This window comes from Macaca nemestrina, chromosome 17 (assembly GCF_043159975.1).
Source record: "Macaca nemestrina isolate mMacNem1 chromosome 17, mMacNem.hap1, whole genome shotgun sequence".
NCBI lineage: Eukaryota > Metazoa > Chordata > Mammalia > Primates > Cercopithecidae > Macaca > Macaca nemestrina.
The window spans coordinates 87,679,097-87,692,529 of NC_092141.1; the positions used below are offsets into that span (position 1 = coordinate 87,679,097).

Sequence of the window (13,433 nt, forward strand, 5' to 3'; positions counted from 1 at the left end):
TTCAGAACAGAGAAAGGAAAGAAACAGTGCTAAAGTGCTAATATCTTCTAGAATAAAAACTCCACAAAGGCAGGGACACTGCATGCCTTGTACACTGTTGTTTGTGGCACCCAGCACAGGGCCTAGCACGCTAGGGATTTCACACACACGCGCGCGCGCGCACGTGCGAACACAGCCGACTTTCTCATGAGCAGACAAGCGTGGAGTTGGTGTCTAGGGTAAAGCCTCCATACGTGGACGGCGGAGACCTAAGAGGACCCTACCCCCAAGCAGGCTCTTGCCCACTCGCCCTGAAGCCAAGCCTCTCTGCCCACAAGGCCCAGCCATGCACAGAGCTTCCGCTTAACACATCTACTGCTTCACTCTTACACTTACAGAGATAACCACACCTACGCCAGGAGTGAGAGAGGACAAGACAGGGAACAGAAAACTCACCCTAGAGCAAACAGAGATAATTAGGGGGAAAAAAGAAAGAAAAAAAAACCTTTAAAAGAACAGAGAACTCTGAAAAAGGGACAATTACAGGAAAAGAACACAGCCTTGCAAATTAAACATACTTTTGTCCCCCACATCAAAAAAGTCAACAAAGGATTAAAAGATAAAGTTGGGGCATTCTTGTAGAACAAAGAGGCTTAAAAATATAAGCAAACCTGGAAATAAAAGCAAAAAAATCAACTCGGTCGAATAAAAATATTTTTAAATCCCACGGAGAAATACTCATAGGAAAAATTCAGAAGTTCCAGGAATAAAGACGATCCTAAAACCTCCATGGGGGTTAAGGAGAGTGATTAATCAGACCACCCACGAGCGAAGATCTCGCTGGTGTCAGAATAAGAGCCTGCACACTAAAGACAGTGTAGTGGAGCTTTCAAAATTCTAAATGAAAATTATCTGAACCCCAAATTCTCAGTCAAGTAGGAGGGTAAAACAGACTCATTTCAGATACATAAGGATCAGAAAGTTTGCCTCCTGTGCACCCCTTCTGAAGAAGCTACTTCAGGAGCAAGACGTGGGTCAAGGAACGGGACTGACTCAGGAGCCTGAGGACAGCAAGGGCCATCACCTGTGATGGACACATAGCCATCACACCGGGCCAGAGCAGGAAGCCAAGGGGCTGCCAGAGGAATGCCCTTACAGAGAATGAAATCAGACTCGAAACCAGAGAATGAAGGAGAAAGCAGCTGAGAACTGTGTGTGGTATCAACAGGCATCATTTGGTTTCCCCTCAAGAAAATAAAAAGGACTGGGAAACAGGAAAAACTAAACTACAGGAAATCACAGAAGAAATGAAACAAGCCCCTGAGTGGTGTCCTCTGGGCCATCAGGGGTGCTAGGAACAGCTCCCTTTGAGTGTGCACCTGGCTCTAGGGTGGGTGGTATCTACATTCCTGTCATGGTGCTGATTGCTGGTGGTGAACTTTCAGAATCACCCTGTAGACAAAGCAGGAAAGACCAACCCGGGCTGGAGAAGCAAAGCTATCTGTTTCGGAGGTGAAGGAAGAGCTGACCAGTGTTTGAGGGAAGCAACGTGGAGACAGCAGCAGGGTCCCAAACGGTCCCCACAGCTTCCTCCTACAACACTGGTGACCAGAGGCATGGACAAGGATCATGAACAAGAAACCCACACTGTAAACATGCCAGGAGTATAACTGGGACAAACTACCGAAAACAGACAGTGAGAGAAGGAAGGAAGAGAATGGTGTGAACTGCATCCTCATCTATCACAGGTGGAAGGCAGGAGATAATCTCTGATTTTGACAAAATAATCACCAATTTAAGAACTTGCAGCACCCACTAGAAGACCTAAAAGCAGAAAAAAGTGAATGAATAGTGGCTGCTTTGGGGAGTGGGTCTGGGAATACACAGACGGGACACAGAAGCCCCTGAATACTTGCTTTAAAATACATACACATATGTACTATGACAATTTGAAAACAAAAGACTAAAAATGTTCAACTACGGTCACTAGAAAAGATAGCCCTTCTGTGTGCTTGGAGTCAGACAGAAAACGCTTCTGGCCAATTTGTAGCTAGAATAAATAAGATATTTATCTACATTTATTTTGATCCAATCTCCTGACATTTGCCACATGACTGCTAAATTCCTTCTCCATTCCATACTGACTAACTTTAAATCACAATGCTGCTTCCCTTCTGGCTCAACAAATCATTTAAGAACTTTACTTTAAAAAGCTGATCTAGACCTCATTTTTCTAGTGGAATTTTATTCTGAGATGAGGCAAAATCTAACATTTTAATAAAAGTGTTTTTCCTCTGCACAAACTTAATGCAACATCAAATCTTTAATTCAAGCCTTCATTCTCATGCTGCCCCAGAGAGAAAAAACATCCAAAGACAAAAAGCTTAATTTCATTTAGCAGCATGAAGAATCAGCGCTACTGCTGGCGAGCTGGGGGTGCGATTGATTCCTACAGTCTTGGCTAGTGTCTTCAGGATGCTGGGAAGGCCACAGCTGCAACAAGAAAGGTGGTGGCCAGAAATACCCATGTCTACCTCACACCCGGGAGTTTCTGCAAAAGCACCGTTCGCACCCTGGGAAACCCGTGTATTCATGCCGCTTCTCTCCTGTGTAGCCATTAGGGTTAAACTGCAAAAGAACGGCTCAGATGGGCCAGATGGCAGCACAACAAACAGCTCCTCCCTCCCCCAACTGCCACGTGCTGCAGCCATGCTTATGTGCCAGGGAGGCGGCTGAACCCCTTGCTCTTTAAAAGAATGGCCACTGGGGAGGGCAGCAGGTTGTCCCTGCCAGCAGCCTGAGCACAATGGAGACAAACCAGAGGGGGAGTTGCCCTGACACACCACCCGCTCGTTTGCCCTCCTCGCCCATCGCCAGAGGGACACCCAGAATCCATGCCCACAAAGGTTAATCCGCAAGGTGTCCGCTGGCAGTCAGGGGGACGGTCCAGCATCAGCCCCATCACCATTCCTTTCCAGGGTTCCAATTTAATGAAGGGGATTAAAGTGACAAAAACAACAAGGCGCTATTGTGCTTGGCTGTGAATAGGAAAGCCACACAAGGGAAGCTTTCATTTATTTATTTATTTAAATGTTGCTTTGCAGATTTTAACAGTCGGCAGAAACCCAGAGCTGAAATGGGTTCCAGCCAGTGCATACAAAGGAGAACTGTCTTAAAGGGACAGAGCCCTCTTTCCAAGCCAGAGGACGATACATGAGCACATGGCGGGCTTTAGTCTAAAACCCTGCAACTCGTGCTCCACCGGCCACAGGCAGATGCCTGGGGATACGCCACAAAGTTCCATGGAAAACGCAGCTCTCTGACAGCAGGTTCTGCTTGGCAGACACATAGCAGCTGCCAGGACCACACTGTTCTAAATCCCCGTGGGTACCGTCAAATGAACATGTCCAAGGCATGCTTTAGGACCGAGATGTCTCTCTTTGAGGTCATCCAGCTACCACCAGATCCCTCTGCCTAGCTTTAAAATACTTCACTTGCCTTATTTTTTTTCCACCATAATTATTAACCGCCATCCTTCTTATAGCCTCTGCCTTTCAATGGATAAAAAGGTCCATATTTAAACCAACAATGCAGGGAAACATTTTATAAAGTAATTAAGCAGTGAGCCCTCATTTGCGGAGAAGGTAAATATACAAAAGATAACTACCTCAGTCAGAGCTGCTCCCAGGCCAAGGAAGTCACTGCCATTTCCCTTTCATCCCCTCCCGCTGGCCTGCTGCCAACAGGTGCCCTCCTGCTAATCACGGCCACATCACTTTACAGACCTGGAAGTTTCATAAACACTGAACACATACACACACACACACACACACACACACACACACACTCTTTCTCTCTCTCTCTCTCTCCACCCCCCCACTTAACCTTAAGCTCTGCCTAAAACAGCAGTGGCAGTAGTGAAATAAAGCACCCAGCTTTTCTACAGCCTCTACAGAAACTGCCACCTGCTCAGAGGAGAACAACTGGCTATTTACAAACCAGGCTTTGGGATCAAAAGCGCACATCTGGGAAACCACCTTGTTCCTCCAACTTCCAAAGATACAGTGATCACAGTGTGAGGGGTAAGAAACTCCAAATGTCCTGAGCACTGGTTCCAGTATTCAGCACTTACTCGCCACATACCTGTGTCAATCCTACTAGTTAGACCCTAAACAAAACAGCGTGTTCACCTCCCTCTGCACTACCCTATGGGTGTAAGTCACTTTGTCTCCCAGAAAATTCCAGTGACTTATAATTTGAAAAACTTCAAAATACTGGAAAGAACTCAGGCTTTGGAGACATACCAATGTTCAACAAACTGCTAATCTCTTTGGGCCTCGGTTTTGTCCATCTGTAAAATGGCACTGCAGTTAACACAGTTGTGCTACTGTTAGCATTGCTGTTAGGAATGCGTGATGGAAAAGATAAAACAGCGACCACAAGTAGGTGCCCAACAAATGCCAAATGTCTTTCCTTTATCTGTATACCCAATTAATCTTCCTCTTTCGCTTCTTTCTAACAATGTCATCATTGACTCATTCAGCCTACATTTACTGCTTGCCTACTAGGTGGAAGGCAGCGGGGGCACAACACTGAAGAGACAGATCTGGTGCCTTCCGGCAGGAGCAGCAGTCCCTGGAAGCATCCACCGAGAAGGTGATGACTTTAGGTGTGCGTGTTAACGAGGGCTTATGCACAAGGCTGTAAGAATCCACAGCATGGGTGCCTCACCCAACTTCTGGGATGGATCTGTGGACTGCCACTCTACAGGTAGTGGCCTTGGGTCCTAAACCTAGCTTGGGGCCACACTCACCAGGTGGATGACCCTGGGCAAGTTACTTTGGCTATCTGTGCCTCAAAGCAAACAGCAAGCTAAGAGGTTGCTTCCAGAGCAGGATACTGTTTAAAATAACTACAGCTTTTATATCACATGGGGACACACAAATAACCCACAATAATACAAAATCTGGTAAGTTAAAAACTATAGGGTAAGAAGACAGTGCTGTGAGGCATGGCTAACAACTGCAGGTAGGGCAGCAAACAAGAAAAACAACAGTTGAGGAGTCAAAGATAAAGTTCTTACAGATCATTACTACAAGTGGAGAAAGGGTTGGTTTAGGGGAATTTTTTTCCCCTCACTGAGAAAAGCAATTTTCAACTTTCACAAAACTCCATGCTGACATTACAAATATGTGGGGTCAGATCTTTAAAGTAGGGATAAGAATGCAACCAAAATTCAGTGTATCTTTCAGGTAAAATGTAACAGAAGAGGGATGTAACAGTTGTAATGATACTAGGGTTTTACTGGAAGCCGGAAATTTCGGGACAGTCCTCAGGATAACTGTTAGAATCAGGGGATGAAGAAAGATGGATGTAGCAAAGGGGAGTGACTAGAGCAGGAGGCCCAGGTGACACTTTCTGCCAACAATACACTGAAGAGTTCACACCTTCACACAGTCTATCTACTTTGGGAAACCAATTAAGTTTCCCACCCACTGAGTCAGAAACACAGTAACACTTTTCAAACTCAGTACCTTAAAAAGGAAGGAAATTCTAATGTATGCTACAACATGGATGAACCTGGAGGACATTAAACCAGTCACAAAAGGGCAAATACTGAAGGACTGCACTGATAAGAGGCCCCTGGAGTAGTCAAACTACCATAGAGACAGACAGTGGGATGGATACTGCCTGGGGCTGGGGAGAGGGGGAATGGGAGAGTGAGGGTTTAATGCTGGGTTTCAGTTTTGCATGATGATAAAGTTCTAGAGATTGGGTTGCACAATAATGTGAACGTATGAATGTACTACTGAACTTAACATGCTGAAGATGGTACATTTTTTGTTATATGTATTTTACCACCATTAAAAATAAAGGCCTGGCATGGTGGCTCATGCCTATAATACCCCCAGCAGTTTGATTTTATTTTTTGGTTTTTGGTTTTTTTTTGTTTTTTTTTTTGAGATGGAGTCGTGCTCTGTCGTCCAGGCTGGAGTGCACTGGCGCAATCTCAGCTCACTGCAACCTCTGCCTCCCAGGTTTATACAATTTTCTTGCCTCAGCCTCCCCAGTAGCTGGGACTATAGGCCCCCGTCACCACGCCCAGCTAATTTTTGTATTTTTAGTAGAGACGGGATTTCATCATGTTTGTCAGGCTGGTCTCAAACTCCTGACCTCAGGGGATCAATCTGCCTCAGCCTCCCAGAGTGCTGGAAGTACAGACGTGAGCCATTGTGCCTGGCCATCCCCGGCACTTTGAGAGGCTGAGGGAGGGAGATGGCTTGAGCTCAGAAGTTTGAGACCAGCCTGGGTGACACGGCCAAACCCCGTCTCTACAAAAAATACAAAAGTTAGCCAGGTATAGTGGCACGCACTTGTAGTCCCAGCTACTTAGGAGGCTGAGGTGCAAGGATCGCGTAAGCCCTGGAATGTGGAGGTTGCAGTGAGCCCAGATTGTACCACTGCATCCAGCCTGGGTGACAGAGTAAGACCCTCTCTCAAAAAAATAAAAATATAAAATAAACAAAAATTTCACAGCAATATTCTAACTTCCCTGTCTGCTTACCTTAGTCCCTTTCCCAAGAAACTATGATTTGACTTTTGTGTAGTGTATTTTACAATAAATATCTCACCATCAACTTGCAGCCTAAGATATTTTTAAAAGAATTTACAGCTGGGCGCAGTGGCTCACACCTGGAATCCTAGCACTGTGGGAGGCCGAGGCAGCTGGATCACCTGAGGTCAGGAGTTCGAGACCAGCCTGGCCAACATGGTGACACCCTGTCTCTACTAAAAATACAAAAATTAGCCAGCATGGTGGCATGCACCTGTAGTTCCAGCTACTCGGGAGGCTGGGGCAGGAAAATCGCTTGACTTTGGGAGGCGGAGGTTGCAGTGAGCCGAGATGGCGCCATTGAACTCCAGCTCAGGCGACAGAGCAAAACTCCGTCTCAAAAAATATAAATAAAAATAAAATTTATACACACTACCCAGGACCAAAAAGAGTTAAATTAGCAAGCAGCTAGCAGAAATGGTATTCAACATAAAGGCTGAGGTGCCTTCTAGCAAATTGCCGATATGAGTATTTAGACTATTCTAATTTAAATTCCCTCCATGCAAAAACTACCCAGTTTCCCCACTAACAGTAAGTCTATTAAAGATTTTTAAAGGCCAGGCATGGTGGCTCACGCCTGTAATCCCAGCACTTTGGGAGGCTGAGGCGGGTGGATCATGAGGTCAGGAGATCGAGACCATCCTGGCTAACACAGTGAAACCCTGCCTCTACTAAAAATATAAAAAGTTAGTCAGGTGTGGTGGCGGTGCCTGTAGTCCCAGCTACTCAGGAGGCTGAGGCAGGAGAATGATGTGAACCCGGGAGGTGGAGGCTGCAGTGAGCCGAGATCATGCCACTGCACTCCAGCCTGGGCGACAGAAAGACTCCATCTCAAAAAAAAAAAAAGATTTTTATTACCACATTCTGGATTTTTAGGGAAGACTCCATTCAGTCCTATTCTCAGTCTTGGAGACATCTCGCCTAACAGCTCCCCACGTTCAGAGGAGATGCTGCCTGGGCTTTCACTCATTGCTTTGTGACCTGGAGCAAACAATGACCTCTTCCAGCCTCAGTTTCCTCACTTATGTAATGAGAATGTCCTTCTCAAGTACCTTATAAAAGGAAGGTATTGGCTGGGTGCAGTGGCTCACACCTGTAATCCCAGCACTTTGGGAGGCCGAGGCTGGTGGATCACTTGAGGTAAGGAGTTCGAGACCAGCCTGCAACACATTTAAACTCGGTCTCTACTTTAAAAAGACAAAATTAGCCAGGCGTGGTGGCACACGCCTGTTATCCCAGCTACCTGGGAGGCTGAGGCAGGAGAATCGCTTGAACCTGGGAGGCGGAGGTTACAGTGAGCCGAGATCGCGCCATTGCACTCCAGCCTGGGCAACAAAAGCAGAACTCCATCTCAAAAAACAAAAAAGGTATCAAAACTTTTAATTTAATAAATCCTAGAACTCAAAGACTTAGTTTGCATTTCAAGGTAGTAACAGAACCTAAGTGACAAAATTTTATCCTAAGAATTTGGTTTAGAAAAATAAAGTTAACATCAGCTTTCAATAAAAGATACAAACTAGAAAACAACCATTTTAAGAAACTTAACCTTTTCTAAAAGCTCACAGTGACAACATCTGATATAGCTGGGGTTTCCCAGCAGCTTCTTTCTGGCACTCCACTGCTGTCTCAAAAGGATCCCAGGGACCGGACGCAGAGCTCCACAAGGAAGAACCATTTTCTACCCCCAGCCTCCTTGAGCCGAGCGGCGTGCTCCTTCACTCCCCAGGGAAAGCCTGGAGTTCCCTCTTCCTCCAAATAAGCCAAATCAGCTCGCTCGCCCCTCCTCCCAAGGGGGCAGGCTCCTGTCCCCTGGGCGAAGCTGCCACTCCCTGTGCCTGCCAGCTGCAACCACTGCCAGCTTGCACAGCTGGGCCACCACACCCCTTCCGTGTCCAAAATAGAGGCTTAGTGGCTTGAAAGTCAATTCTCTCTCACTTCACCCTCAGTGCCTAAAACCTATTTGTTTGCTAGCCCTTTGTAATGCTCTGGATTTTTCTGTACATTGAAATATTCTCCCTCAGTCTGACAGCTGGCAAGGACCCCTAGCATTAAATGCGATGTACAATTCCAACTCCTTTTCTATGTGTATCGATGGGAAGAGGGCGACTCATGCCCAGGAAAGGTTCCCAAGTCCTTAATGAGTAAAACAGAAACTCCGTGGATGGCGGGCATAGAGGGGAGATCACCCTGAATCTGTCCCTCTGCTTTCTGCCCCCCTATTTCAAACCTCATGGAAGCTGGACCAAGGAAATTGACTACTGGCGTGTTTCTAAGTCTCAGGCCTAGAAGAAACTACACTGAATGCCTGGATACCTATCCAAAGGTGTAGTGGAAAAATCCTCAGAGAAGAGCACAGAATGCAGACCCAAAGGACAGACATGCAGAGAGACGGCCACGCACACATCAGCTCCTACTGCTGGCTGCTGGGTGGGAGAGGCAGGCAGGCAGCAACGCATAATGGGGAATCTGCTGATGGGGTTCCACACGCCATCCACCAGCCTCTTACCCACGGTGAGTCCCCTCTCCTGCGGCCCCAGTGTCCTGGCCAGCCCTGGGCAGCAACATCAAAGCCTCGGCAGGTCACAGCTCTCCGCGTCAGAGGCCATGGTGGCTCCGTGCAGCGACCCCACAGTCCCAGGCTGCCGGGAGCTCCCACAGCTGTAGGTGCAGGGAGAGCCGGAGCAAGGACAGCATGTGTGCGCCAGCACAGCAGGGGCAGAGAAGAAGGTTTCCAGAGAAAACAAAAGCTGAGAGCACCGGCCCTGCAGGTGGAAAGGCGCCGGGCCCGGTGGGGAAGGCTGGTGCGGAGCGCAGAGATGGACGCGCAGAGCTGCAGCCCTAGCTGACGATCCAAGTGTGTGCTGCTCCACTCCTCCAGGCTCATTTCCATGAATGCAGTCACAGCCAGCCCCTCCTACTATCCCCCATTCCCGGCCTCCCGGGGGGAGGGGAGGCACCACCAGCATTTGCACACAGGCTGCACTTGCTTTCCTCTCTCCCTCAGAAGCAAAAGCCCGATGCTGCTTTCACTGCAAGAATGCCAGCCTTACTCCAGATGCCCTCTCCTTACTGCACGGATAAACAAGAGACTGGATTAGGGGGTGGATGTTCTGTCACCCTAAAGGCACAAGCCTAGTCCTTCCCACTGCCCCGCATCAGGTCAGCAGGCACAGTGGCACTGACCAGACTGCTCCAGCACCGTCCTGGAGGGGCTTCAGGAGGAGTATCCTTTGCTCCCTTCCTCCAGGGATCCCATGCCCTCCACTTCCACGAGGGACACTCCAGCCTTTTTACCCAGAAGGACTCGCCTCCTACCCAGTACACTTGCAGCCACCAATGGTTCTTTCTTCACCAGAGGCTGCTGCATCGCCTTTGAGGGCACTTGCCTAATATCGAGTTGGAATATTAGGCAAGTGAAACTTGGGGATGATAATACAAGATGGCTGGTGACAAGAAATATGGCTACAGCCTGAGGATAGCAGCTCTCAAACCTCAGAGGGCACGAGAATCACCAAGGGCGTTTGTTAAACATGTGGATTTGGGACCCCAGTCCCAAAACCATGAACTCCAGAGACCCAGGCCCCTAAGTGACACAGAATACAAGGTTACTGCAGACCACACACAGCTTTTGACTAAGAAGGGAGGAGGTATTTTTTAAACAACTAGAAAGTAAAAGGGAAATCACTGTGCTAGAGCGGGCTTCCTCAGTCTGGGCATCACTGGCATAGGGAGCAGGTCACTCTTTGTGGCAGGGCTTCCCTGTGCATTGCAGGGTGCTTAGCTGTGTCCCTGGCCTCTACCCACTAGGTGCCAGCAGCACCCCCATCCCGCTTCCCCACAACCAGGTGTGACAACCAAAAAGGTCTCCAGGCATTGCTGAATGTCCCCCGTGGGGCAAAACTGCCCTGGTTAAGAATCATTGCTCTAGATAAACAATGGGAGAGGGAGTGGGAATCCTAAAAACACTCCCATACCCTCCCTCCTTTCCAGTCTCCTGCCATTAGGAAATCGTCGTGGAAGGCACCCACCCCTCTGCAAGCCCTGCCTCCACTGCCATGCATGGGGGTTGGGCTGGCTGGGGAATGCGGACAGACGTCCTCATCACCAGGCAGTGCCACCAGGCCTGACCCAAATACCCTGGCTCTGCGTTGCAGCCTGTCTTTTAAGAAACAGCCATAGTGTGGACAATTTTCTTTTAGTGTCAAGAGAGTAGTACTCATTTAAAAGAATCATACTAAGTCCATGAAAAACAAATTCTAAAATTCTACAAAATGTAGATTGAGAGTCCCAGTGCAACATGTCCCTGGGCCCCCGTCTTCCTCCTGCTCGCTGTCTAGTAAGCCATCCCACCTCTCCTCCTGGTCCAAGGAAGACTCCACTTTCCCTGGATCCACCAGAGTGCTCAGTTATGTCTCTTTGCTTCCTTCTTCTTGTTCAGAAGCTCATCCTCGCCATCCATCGAGTCTTACCTCCTACAGGGAGAACTCCGATTCCTCTAGCCATGGTCCCTGCTCAGTTCACACGTATTAACCATCACCTGATGACCTTCTTTATCACTTGGTAAATAACCAGGTGATAAATTACATGATACAAACACACTCGGAGAAGACAGCCTGGACTATCCACGCTGGTTATCTACTACCATGTTTCTCAGGGATTTCACATGTATGTGGAATTAAGCTCTTGCTTTTCAGTAATATCTTGTACTGTAAATATTCTCATAGCACTTTTCATAGTCCTAAGGGCTGTCTTATTTTGAGGTGACATCACTGGTTTTTACACAGATACACATACACACATACACACTCTCTTCGGGGACTGAAAGAACCCAGCAGGTGAGTTCTGACCCGTCACTCTCTACAGAAGGCTCAGTCATCATGTGCCAGGCTCACTATGGCTCTCCCTTTAACACGGCCAGCTTCCACTACGCCGACAAAGTGGATCACAGCCGGGGTTTACCTGCAGTGTGTGAACCTAGGCAAAGGCTTTAGCTTGACCCAGGCCAGAGACTGCAGGTGGCAAAAACCTGCACTTTCAGTTAATTCTAGGCACAGACAACATGAGAAAAGGACGTCAGCCCACAAAGAAGTTACAAAAAAAGCTGCAACCAAGAAGTGTGCAGTGTGGCCCTCCTCATATCTGAAGAAAACAGATGCCACAATATATACTCTGCACAATCCAGCTTATAAAACAAACCACAGCCATCAGAGAGAATCACAGGAAACGACTGGCCACAGAACAGGCATCTCAGGAATCCCAACAGAGAAAATGAACGTTTTAAAAAATAATTTCTCAGACTCATAATTCAACAATTTTTTTAAAAGTTCACTGCATGGAAACGAGGCCCCCTGTCAGTTACTGTGGAAGACACAATGCTGGAAAGACATGGTTTCGGCCCTCAAAGAGCTCATGTGTTACTATTCTTTTTAAAGAAAAAAGAAACGGGCAGCCCGTAAATGCCAAATAAATGCTGTCTGCAAGGCGCTATGCAGAGTGGGGGTCAGAGAAGAGCAGGGCCCAGGTTAGTCCAAGACGGCTCCACGCGAGAGCCTGGGAGAGGGCAGTCCAGACAGAGGTGGAAAGGGCGGCACAAGGGACAGAGCCTGGAAAAGCAAGCTCCAGGCAGACTGTGGTGCCTTTGAATTTGACACTGAGACAGCTGGATTCTATTCTGTTGTTGAGTTGGGACAAGAGATAAAGAAAGAAATTCTCCTGGAAGAGCAAGAAGCGGCAGCTAGGCGCCATGAGAAAGAAAAGGAACTGGAAGCTTTGCAGTAGTCTTCACTGCACCGCGGTCTGCACTTCCATTCAGAAGTGGTAGCAAAGAAGTATTTCCTTGCCCTACTCCAGCTCACAGCTTCAACTACCATCCTTATCCAGCACTAATTCCCCAAACCGCTACTGACTTCCCATCCTCTCTCCAGTTCTGTGTCTCAGGTGCAAGGACAGCTGGAACCAGAAAGCGACCCTCTGACAAGTGTGCAAGGGAAATGTGCACCAATCGCTTTATTTCTAAAGCGGAAAATGAGGCACGAGGAATACATTCAAATCTCAACAGTTTCATCAGCATCCCAAACCCACGCATTCACAATGCTGCTCAAAGGTCCTCTCTGCCCATGAGGCATCCCCAAACCCCAAATCACCTGGGCCACAGGCTCCAAGCACCACAGACATGATAAGCATAAAGCTCTTAGGCGAGTCAGGATTCTCAATCTCTCCTCCTTCTGTGTCCCATGAAAACAGAGGCCTGGAGTTATTTGATTTTTTTCTTTAAACTCTGTTCCACTCCCTATACTTAAAAATGTCTCATTATTCTTTAGTAAACGCTAAGAGCATAAAATTCTTGTTCAAAGAAGCAAAAACTGGCATCTGTTCCTGCTCTGAGAAGGGCCTGAAGATCTCTTGAGAGGGAGGTCATTTCTACCTTCACCTCAGAATAGGAACAAACTGGCTCCCTGTTCCAGACATCACCCTTACCAGAGTTTCCCAGAGTCCGGGTGTGCAAAAGTTTGGGAGAAGTGTAAGAAGGAGTTGATGAGGGCACCAGCCTTCCAAGTCACGGGCAGGCCCGCGGTACTGGCCCCCTGCCTCCACCTACCAGCAGGGCGAGGCTGGTACAGGCACGGCCGGCCCGAGCCTCCTGGCCAGTGCATTCTTCCGGTGCCAACTCAGTGTGCTAGGAGGGCAGGCTTCTTCTCCATCTCGGCTGCTGTCATGAGGCTGCTCTTGGACCGCCCCCTATCTCCTGCCCATGCAGCGGGCAGAACTTTAGGAGGAAGAAAGAGGTCGAGACCTGTGGCAGGGGCAGCCAAGGAGAGCAAAGAGGAGGAGCAGAAGGCAG

At 48.0% G+C, this 13,433-nt stretch overlaps 1 protein-coding gene across 5 annotated transcripts in view; it reads right to left on the minus strand.

Moving 5' to 3' along the window:
- Positions 1–13,433, minus strand: part of LOC105469247 (cytohesin 1) — a 106,049-nt gene that overhangs the window by 37,989 nt on the left and 54,627 nt on the right. Inside the window, exon 1 of one of the 5 annotated variants that reach the window (XM_071081748.1) lies at positions 9,099–13,035. The exons of the other annotated variants lie outside the window; for them this stretch is intronic. The gene's annotated coding sequence lies outside the window, so the exon portion shown is untranslated. Of the gene's footprint in view, positions 1–9,098; positions 13,036–13,433 lie in introns of those variants that run through there. 5 annotated transcript variants of the gene reach the window in all.